This window comes from Humulus lupulus, chromosome 4 (genome assembly GCF_963169125.1).
Source record: "Humulus lupulus chromosome 4, drHumLupu1.1, whole genome shotgun sequence".
Lineage (NCBI taxonomy): Eukaryota > Viridiplantae > Streptophyta > Magnoliopsida > Rosales > Cannabaceae > Humulus > Humulus lupulus.
In genome coordinates, this window is record NC_084796.1 from 199,591,121 (window position 1) to 199,602,402 (window position 11,282).

General features: G+C 37.7%; 1 pseudogene; it reads left to right on the forward strand.

The window, feature by feature from the left end:
• The first annotated feature begins 217 nt into the window (after window positions 1–217).
• On the forward strand, window positions 218–1,881 carry LOC133832793 (phenylalanine ammonia-lyase 1-like; annotated as a pseudogene).
• The last annotated feature ends 9,401 nt before the right edge of the window (window positions 1,882–11,282 follow it).

Consider the following 11,282-nt stretch of genomic DNA (forward strand, 5'->3'; position numbering starts at 1 on the left):
TATAAATATAAAAAAATCTAATAAAAATTGAAAAAAAATCCTTGAAAATTACCCTTGAAGCTTGAAATAGTCCGCCAACTTGAAATCGTCCACTAAAAGGAGAAAAATCGCACCAAAAATACCTTGAACACAAAATCCCCAAAACCAAAATATGGGTTAGAAATTTGTACAAATATATATATATATATAAGTGAGAGAAATAGACATTCACGTTGAAATGGAGAGAAAAATCAAGTTTAGTGAGAGAGAGGACTTGGAAGTAGAGATTTTAGTGAGAGAGAGCTGGTGTTTAGTGAGAGAGAGAGATGGATTATCCAGAATGACAGGGAAAGGGAGAGAAGAAGGGTCGCACGCTGGGGATATGTTATTACCATCTACCGAGAGTTCTCGGTATATATATATTGTACAATGAATGCAATTATTTGTTCACACTAATATTTAGTTGGAATTGGATTCGGCCAAGTTAACTCAGTCCCTCAAATTTTTTTATTTTTTATTTTGAAGCAACTCATTCCATCATTAAATAAACAAAAGTTGCATATAATTTCACATATAGTGTATGTTTTTTCAAAATTAATATATATACCTTTACTATTTCTCTGGAACACTTAGTTTTTGTTTTTTAAGATTCCCGAACGTTGGAATATTTATCCATTAAACTAAGTCATCACAAACTCTGCCACACTCGGCAACAAGAGCAGGAATTCATGATAGAATCAACAACCTTCTCCAAGGCTACTCCGATATTAGATATATTTTAGATTTTGGAAGCCATGGCCAAGCTCCTCTACCACGAAGTCACCCATGTTAGCCTCTGCGTGGTACAATCACTGCTTCAAGTGACCTTGTACCACTCTCCTACATTGTTGGTTTACTCATTGGTAGGCTTAATTCCAAAGATGTTGGCCCCAAAGGTGAGTCACTCACCGCAGAAGAAGCTTTCAACGGTGCTAGCATCGATTCTGGGTTCTTTGAGTTGCAGCCAAAGAAGGCATTATTGTTCTTTATGAGGCTAACATTCTTGTTGTGTTGGTCAAAATCATGTCAGCCATTTTTGCAGAAGTGATGCATGGTAACCTCAAGTTCACAAAGTACTTGACTAATAATAAGTTGAAGCTCCACCCTGGTCAAATTGTGGCTCCAGCTATTATGGAACACATTTTGGATGGAAACTCTTATATTAAAGGTTCTCAGAAGCTTCATGAGATGGATCCTCTTCAAAAGCCAAAAAAAAATTGTTATGCGATCAGGAATTCACCCCAATGGCTTGGAAAACAAATAGGAGTGGTTAGATTCATGATCAAGACAATTGGAAGAGAGAATAACTAAGTGAACGACAACCCTTTGATTTGCATTACTAGGAATAAGACCATCCATGGTGGAAATTTCTAAGGAACCCCAATTGGTGTTTCAATGAATAACACCCATTTGGATGTTGCTCAAGAAGATCATGTTTGCCCAATTTTCTGAGCTTGTTAATGACTTTTACAACAATGTTTGCCTTCAAATCTCTTTGGTGGCCGCAACCCAAGTTTGGACTATGGTTTCATGGGAGCTGAAATTTCCATGGCCTCTTACTGTTCTTAGTTTCAATATCATGCTAATCTGGTCACTATCCATGTCCAAAATGTTGAAGAACACAACCAATATGTGAATTCATTGGGAATGATATCATCAAGAAAGATTGTCGAAGCTATTGATATTCTCAAGCTCATGTCTTCAGAATTTGAAGCACACAGTTAAGAACTACACTGTGAGCCAAGTGGCTTACAATGTTCTAAGGTGGACACTTGCCATAATGATCTTCTTAAAGTGGTAGACAATGAATATGTATTTGCCTACATAGATGATCCTTGTTGTTATGCCTATCCACTGATGTAGAAAACTAAGGTAAGTACTAGTCGAACAAGAGCTTTGTCAAATAGTGATAATTACAAGAATTCAAACACTTCAATCTTCCAAAAGATTATAGCTTTTCAACAATAAATGAAGACCCTTTTGCCTATAGAGGTTGAGAGTTCAAGGGTTGCTCTTGAAAGTGGAAATCCAGCCATATTGAATTAGATCAAGGATTATAGGTCTGATTTATCCATTGTAGAAGTTTGTGAGAGAGGAGTTGGGGACTAGTTTTCGTACAGGTGAGAATGTTAGTTCTCAAGGAGAGGATTTTGACAAGGTGTTTTCTGCTATTTGCGAAGGGAAGATTATTGATCCAATGCTGGAATGTCTTAGTAACTGGAATGATTCCCAATATGATAATCAATTAAATTTCATTTGTTCAGTTTGAATGACGTATTGTTTTCTTTATTATGCATATGCAGTACAAAAAATTGGGACTTTATGACTTCTTATGGGAGTCATTGAAAGTCTACAATGTCTTCCATAAGAAGAGAAGTTGAAACAAAAGTAATTGTAAGTTGCCTTATGACGTCTCTCCTTGAGAGACGTGGGGTGTAAGAGAGAGAGCACCTAAGATTTCTCCCAAGGGGAGACTTTGAAAGTCTGTTGCTTCTCCCCATCAGAGACATCATAGGTTTTTCTATTTTTTGTTTATTATATGAATAATATATTTAACTAATAACATTTATATATATATAAATATTGATTAATAATTAGTAGTATTAAATATTATTGACAAAGTCAAATTGACTAAATTTATTTACATAATTGCTAATGTATATACTTATATGGTATATTTTGATGATTAAATAAAATTTTAAACTATAAATTTTTAATGATATAAACTATGTATTTATATTATGTTTTAGCACTAGACATATACAAAATAAACAATATTTATTTGACATATACAAATTTAACAAATGTTGCATTAGCTAGCCATGATATGAAAGTAAAAGTAAAATAAAACCTAATAATTATGATAATGTGGTTGGTGACTTTAGATTAACAGTGCACATGCGTCGCATGCATCTCAGCAATTTATGCTTGTGTATATGGTGTAGGTTTCAGCTACAAAAAAATACAAAGTAAAATAAATTAGTTAATTATTTGATTACATTTATATATAGTTTAACAAATAAATTTTAAACTTTGATAAATATATAATGTTTTCTGCAAGTAATATTTTGGACATGGATGTTAAATCATAACCTTTAATATCTTCACGATGTAGTATCCACATGTCACATTATCCAATTATTGTGGACAACAATATTTAAATAAATGATTAAGCACTTCTACGAAAATTGGGCATCAGTTCTTACATATTAGCAACATAATTATCTGTCCATTTCATCAAACTAATCAAACAAGCACAACACAATTTAAAACTAACAAAATAATACTTAATTCTAGATAAAATTTGGCAACATTTGTGAAACCTGAGACTTTTTCAGGTTGAAAAAGTCAAAAATAGGAGGAAAAAATTATTTAATTAATTAATTTAAATTATATATTTAGTTTTTTTTCCTTTTCTTCTCCCTCCCGACCCCCTTTCTCTTTCTTCTTCTTCTTCTTTTTTTTTTCTTTTCTTCCTTGCTTTCCTTTCGGCAAGGCACCAGACCCAGCCACCACTGCCCACTATTTCTGACACGCGCTGGTGCTGCAGCTTCACCGACCGACAATGACGGCAACCCCAAAGTTTGGTGACCACTCTGAAGTTTTGCCGTCGAAACTTTGAGGGGACTTTTCGGCGAACTCCGACCACCGTTCGGTGAGTGGGTGGTACCGTTGGAATCAATGTCGCAAGAGGATTGTCGCCCACTAAGTCATTCCGGTCAACTTGCCATTTTTCTCTGGCGAGATTTTGGGTATCTCCGCCCCTTGGGAAGCATTTTCTGGCGACACCGGAGGTCATTTGGGGGAAGGAGTTGTACTTTCATGATGTACTCATTGAGAGGTTCATTTTGATATATGCCATGTATATATTCGTCGACGTTTCCGGTACCGCCACCAACTGTTATTGTGCACCGCTTGGGTGAGGTTTCGGAACTTGAAATTTTAAATATGGTCATATTATATGTCATTGGACATGATTTTGATTAAGGAATGCTATGATGATAATTATTTTCTCATTTGGTGCACGTAGGAAAAACGTGATATTAAAATCGGACTCAATCACTCTAAGATAATCGTTAAGCTTAGGAGCGTCGCTTTGGGCTCGGATTAAATTCTAAGGAGGTATCTGAAGAAGTAGGGACTCAACTTGACTATTGGACTTATTTTACTCGGAATTTAATTGCATTAAACATATTCCAATTTTGATATTTATAAAATGTTAGAAAATTTGAAAAATTAATCTGCATGTTTTCTGATCTGTTCTGAGGGCACTGGGTGCCAAATATATTTTTGTTCACTTATTTATGTAGATTATGATTTTTGGGTTTTATTCAAATGCATCTGTTATGCTGCCCAATTTTCTAAAATGTAAAGGGAATATGTTTCTTTCTTTTTATGTTTACCTGCATTTGGTTATACCGATGAGAGCCATAGTGATCATGATTTGTGCATGTTGTTGTTTCACGACCTAGTCTCTGTTTCATCATAGGTAGATCAGTTGTCCACTCACCTGTAGGTGTAAAGACCTAGAATCTATATACAGGAAGTGTTATGAGCCTCCCCCTTGTGGTGGTTATCAGGTCCGGCTACACGGTTTATGATGTCGAATTTGCTATGGTGGGTAACGGGAACTAGCTCTTATGATTATTTGTGGCTTGTCTATTTTGGTTTATACATGATGATGTATGATTTGTTTTCAAAGCTAACCATGCCGGGGTTGTATTAAACTTTTGGGTTCTATTTTAGTAGTTGCTTTCCTGCTGGGCTTTATAAGCTCATCCCTATCTCTCCCATTCCAGGAGCCTAGTAACGCGAACGTGAAAAAGATGAATTATCGATGGAGCTATTGTGTTTAGCCTATTTCTATTTCGTGTCATTGTCTTATCTTTTGAGCATTATATATGTATTCGACTTCGAATTTAATGATCGATATATCTGAATGAGCTATGAAATAGTTAGTGATGATGAATGGTGGATGCTAAGTATTATTTTGGATGTTTATGACTTATTAAATTTAACTATGTGGTGATTACATAACTGTGGGAATATTATTGTTTTATGTATAATGATAAATGATCATTTATCACTAATATTTTTATATATAATTATATGAGTTATTTCATTATTTTAACTTATATTATAGTACGATTTAATATAAATTAATTGATCATTTATAAAGACTATTTTCCAACAAGGGTCAAAGTTTGATCTTTGACCACCCAAGTTATGCATATTACAAATCTGCCACGGCCTAGGGCTCGGGTTGTGATAGAAAAATGGTATGAGAGCACCTGGTTTAAATACCTCGGAGTTTGTCACCAAATAGTTTAAATTTATTTTAAAATAAAGTATTTTGATCTATAAAGGCGTATGTATATAGATAGGATCCATTCCTCACTAACTAGTTAGCTTTTTATTTAGTGACCTAAGAAAATGCCTCCGAAAGGAAGGACAACAAGGAGAAGGCTTGCAGATGATGTCCTTGAGGCTGAGGTTCCCTCTTCGTGAGTTGCATGGCCTGTGAACGCCATTCTTGAGGCTTTGAGAAGCATTCCTGCCCAACAGATGGATCCAGCTGCCCGATAGAGCAATCACTTCCAGATCTTCCATCGGATTCAAATGCCTAACTCTAAAGGGGGAAAAACTTCCATGGTTGCAGAAAGATGGTCGAGGCAAATAAATAAGAGTTTAAACATTGTGAGAACACCTAAGGAGTATCATGTTAATATTAATGTGCCCAAGTTGGAAAGGAGTGCACCGGATTGGTAGGAAGCCTTAAGTAGAATGAGTGGAGCTAATGGGATGACTTGAGGAAATTTTGAGATGGGTTCTGGAAGAACAAAATTTTAACCCATCTCATAGGTGGACTTGATTGGATCATTTGATTGATTAAGATCAATGAAAGGTTGATGAGATCACAAAATGACTAGATAATGATGGATGTGAGTGAATGAATTCTACATGAAGTTTGTAGAGTTATCTTCCTATGCTTATGTCGGTACGGTCGATCAACCTCTTTTAATTGAGCAATTCCACAATCCCTTACTCCCTTCCAAAGGTCATAGGGTCCACTTGCCCTATGACCTTTGGAAATTTGAATGAGTGTGTGACAGCAGCCTTACAGACTAAGGCTCATCAAGAAGGAATTGAAAGAAAGAATCCGGCCTGAGAAAGAGGAAATGATAGGAAAATGAACAAGAAGAACCAAGGGCGATGGTTATCCCTAGGACAAAAACTTAGTAGGGGTAGCAATAATAGTGGATCTTTAGGAACGACTCGAATTGGGTCGTATGGGTGTTTTAGTTGTGGCCAACAGGGTCATAAGAAGAAAGATTGCCCACATGACAACAGAGGTTCCAACCATCACCTGGAGGACCCATATGGAGTTATGCTAGGTCTACTCCTTTCACAGGACAACCTAAGAGTAACCAGTCTCAGACTTCATCCTATGGTTTCACCCCCACACGGGGGCAACAATTCAAATATCAACATCAGTTCTAGCCCCAAGGTTCAGGATTTCCACCAGGGGTGCTCACTGAGTTTTCAAACTCCTATTTCTGCTGGAAGTTAGAGAGGGTTCAATCTAGGAGGAGGTTCTAGTGCAAGTACAAACCATCATGGTCAAGGAAAAGGGAAAGCAAAGGAAACAGCCTCTGGTCAAGCCTATGCTCTTGGTGGTTATGATGTGAAAGGAGGAGCATGCCAATGAGTTTTGGATGGTGTGGTTCTTATCTCACACTCTTGGGCTCATGTATTATTTGATACCGGTGCATTTCATTCATGTATATCATTAATTTTTGCTAGCATGTTGTGTTTGAGTTGGGGAACTTTTAGTCCTACATTGCAGTTGAGTGTACCTATGGGAGGGTATGGTGAAGTATCAACCATCTGCAAATCGGTTGTATTGTGTTTGAATGGCATAATTTATTAGGAAACATGATGGTGTTACCTATGTAACAAGCTGATGTGATTCTTGGTCTGGATTGGTTGTCTAAGTACCAAACCATTATTGATTGCTCACGCAAAATGTTGACTCTTTTAACTCCAAGTGGAGATTTCATTGTATATCGAGCCAACATGAGTGCAATAAGGCAAGATCCTATCCTTAAGGCATGTATAGATGGGAAAAGAAACTTAGAGTGTTATGGGAGTCTGTTTGCAATTAAGGATGAGTCTAGGCCTCTAGACAAGTTTCCTTGGATATCAGTGGTTAGTGGCTTTTCAGATGTGTTTCCTGAGGATTTTCCAGGACTACCACCTGATAGAGAGACCAAGTTTTGCATTGATTTGATTCCCAGGACTCAACCAGTTTCTACTACCCCCTTATCGCATGGCACATGCAAAGTGGGATGAATTGAAAAAGCAATTGGGTGAGCTAATGGATAAGGTACATCAGGAACAGTACTTCCCCATGGGGAGCTCCAATTTTTTTTGCCAAGAAATCTGATGGATCCATGTGATTGTGCGTTGATTATAAGAAATTAATTCAGATGACAATTAAGAACAAGTATCCTTTGCCAATGATATATATGTTGTTTGATCAGATCATATGTTCAAAGTGTTTTTCCAAGATTGACTTAAGGTCAGGCTATCATCAATTGAGGATTTAGGAAGAGGATATTCCTAAATCTAATTTCAGAATGCGTTATGGACACTTTGAGTTTTTGGTGATGACATTTGGATTGACGAATGCACCTGCAACATTTATGGACCTTATGAATAGAATCTTTAGACCCTATTTGGTTAAGTTTGTGGTTGTTTTTATTGATGACCTTTTGGTGTATTCCAAGACACCTGAGGACCATACAGAACATTAAACAATTGTGTTGCAAACTTTGAGGGACCATCAATTATATGCTAAGAAAGAAAAATGTGACTTCTGCATAACTGAGGTCAAATTCTTAAGGCATGTAAAATATCAAGAGGACATTACTGTGGATTCATGCGAAGATAGATTCTATCTTGCAGTGGGAAATATCAAAGAACGTTACTGAGATTCAAAGTTTTCTTGTGTTAGCAGGTTACTACCGTCGCTTTGTGGAGAATTTTTCTTGAATTTCTATGCCTTTGACAAAGCTAACCAGAAAGGATTTAAAGTTCGTGTGGAATGACAGTTGCAAAGAAGCCTTTAGAGAACTTAAGAAGAGGTTGACTACATCGCCTGTTCTTGGTGTGCCTAATAGTGATGAACCGTTTGTGGTATTCACTGATGCTTCTGGTACTGGTTTAGGTGGAGTTCTCATGCCAAATGGCAAGGTTGTTGCCTATGTTTCACGCCAATTGAAGACACATGACTTGGAACATGCAGCAGTGATTTTTGCCTTAAAAATTTGGAGATGTTACTTATATGGGGAAAAGTTTGAATTATATTCTGATCATAAAAGTTTAAAGTATCTCTTTACTGAAAGAGACTTGAATTTGAGGAAAAGAAGACGGGTCGAGTACATGGCAAATTATGATTTCACTTTGTAATATCATCATGGAAAATTAAATGTGGTTGCTACACATTGCTACTTCAACAAGTTAAGCAATGTCAGTGGCAAGATGAGAAATTGAGACTTATCTAGAATCGAATCCAAAACTGTGAGCAGTTAGATGGATGGACAGTAAATGCTAAAGGATTCTTATACCACAAGGGAAGATTAGTCGTTGCAAATATCCCTGATCTTAGAGAGCCTGTTATGATTGAGGCCCATAGGTCTAAGTTCGTTGTACATCCTGGAAGCACAAAGATGTACCATGACTTGAAAAAAAAAAATTACTGTATGGTTGGAAGGTATGAAGAGAGATGTGGCAAACTTTGTAGCTAAGTGTATGGTTTGCCAACAGCTTAAAGCTGAGCACCAGAGACCTTCAGGGTTGCTTCAACCTTTACCTATACCAGAATGGAAGTGGGACGAGATCACGATGGACTTTGTGATGGGATTACCATTAACACCATTAAAGCATGACACTATCCGGTTGATTGTTGATCGTTTGACCAAATCTGCTCATTTCATTCCAATTAGGAAGGATTGTAAGGCTTCTAAACTAGCTCGACTTTATGTGGGTAATATACTTCGACTGCATGGGTTGTCTTCCAGCATTTTTTCTGAGAGAGATCCTCGATTTACATCAAGGTTTTAGCGAGCATTGCAGGACGCTTTAGGAACTGAACTTAACTTGAGCACTGCTCACCACCCTCAGACAGATGGACAGTCTGAGAGGGCTATCCAAACTTTGGAGGACATGCTTCGTTCTTGTATTTTGGATTTTGGGGGTAGCTGGGGAGAACACTTGTCGTTGGTGGAATTCACTTATAATAATAGCTACCAGGCCAGTATAGGCATGGCTCCTTATGAGGCCTTATATGGGACACCATGCAGATCACCTTTGTGTTGAGCAGAACCAGATTAGAATGTCACAATTGGATCTCAAATTGCTAGTACTACTGGGAAGATCAAAGTAATTTTTTTTCCAAGAGAGACTTAAGGTTGTTCAAAGTCATCGGAAGAGTTATGCCAATCTCCTCCAATGAGAAGTTGAGTTTGAGGTTGGTGACTATGTCTTCTTGAAAGTTACTCCCATGCTTGGTGGGACGAGATTTGGAGTGAAGGGTAAGCTAGCCCCGAGGTATATTGGACCTTTCAAAGTTATCGAGAGGGATGGGGAGGTCGCTTATCGATTGAACTTACCAGTGCGGTTGGGGCATGTTCACAATGTGTTCCATGTGTCGATGCTGAGGAAGTATACTCCAGACCCATCGCACATCATTGAGTATGAGGCTATCCCTCTTCAAGAGGACTTGACATGTGAAGAACAACCTATCAGAATTCTAGCGAGAGGGTTAAAGAGGCTAAGGAATAGAGAGATTCCCGTAGTCAAGGTCTTATGGCGGAACCATAGAGAAGACGGGGCTACTTGGGAGTTAGAGTTGGAGTTGTATGAGAAGTATCCTCATTTGTTTAATTTTCAGCTTGAGGTTGTACTTTGAAAATTTTAGGACTAAATTTCTTTAAGCAGGGAAGAATGTGAAACGTGAGACTTTTTCAGGTTGAAAAAGTCAAAAATAGGAGGAAAAAAAACTTAATTAATTAATTTAAATTATATATTTAATTTTTTTTTCCTTTTCTTCTCCCTCTCGACCCCGTTTCTCTTTCTTCTCCTTCTTCTTCTTCTTCTTCTTCTTCTTCTTCTTCTTCTTCTTCTTCTTCTTCTTCTTCTTCTTCTTTTCTTTTCTTCCTTGCTTTCCTTTCGGCAAGCCATGGCAAGGCACCAGACCCAGCCACCACTGCCCACCATTTCCGACACGCACCGGTGCTGCAGCTTCCCCGACCGGCGACGACGGCAACCCCAAAGTTTGGTGACCATCGGAGCAAGGACGCGCCTGTACGGCCACTCTGAAGTTTTGCCGTCGAAACTTTGAGGTGACTTTTTGGTGAATTCCGACCACTGTTTAGCGAGTGGGTGGTATCGTTGGAATTAGCGCCGCGAGAGGATCGTCGCCCACTAAGCCATTCTGGTCAACTTGCCATTTTTGTCCGGCGAGATTTTGGGTATCTTCGCCCCTTTGGAAGCATTTTTCGGCGACATCGGAGGTCATTTGGGTGAAGGAGCTGTACTTTCATGTTGTACTTTCATTTTGATATATGGCATGCATATATTCGTTGACGTTTCCGGTACCACCACCAACTGAAATCGTGCACCGCTTGGGTGAGGTTCCGGAACTTGACATTTTAAATATGGTCATATTATATGTCATTGGACACGATTTCGAATAAGGAATGCTATGATGATAATAGTTTTCTCATTTGGTGCATGTAGGAAAAACGTGATATTAAAATCGGACTAAATCACTCAAAGATCATCGTTAAGCTTAGGAGCGTCGCTTTGGGCTCAGATTAAATTCTAGGGAGGTATCTAAAGAGGTAGGCACTCAACTTGACTACTGGAATTATTTTACTCGTATTGAATTGCATTAAACATATTCCAATTTTGATATTTATAAAATGTTTGAAAATTTGAAAACTTAATATGCATGTTTTCTGATAGTTTCTTAGGGCACTGGGTGCCAAATATATTTTTGTTCACTTATTTATGCAGATTATGATTTTTGAGTTTTATTCAAATGCAGCTGTTATGCTGCCAAATTTTCTAAAATATAAAGGGAATATGTTTCTTTCTTTTTATGTTTACCTGCATTTGGTTATACCGATGAGAGCCATAGTGATCATGATTTGTGCATGTTGTTGTTTCACGACCTAGTCTCTGTGTCATCGTAGGTA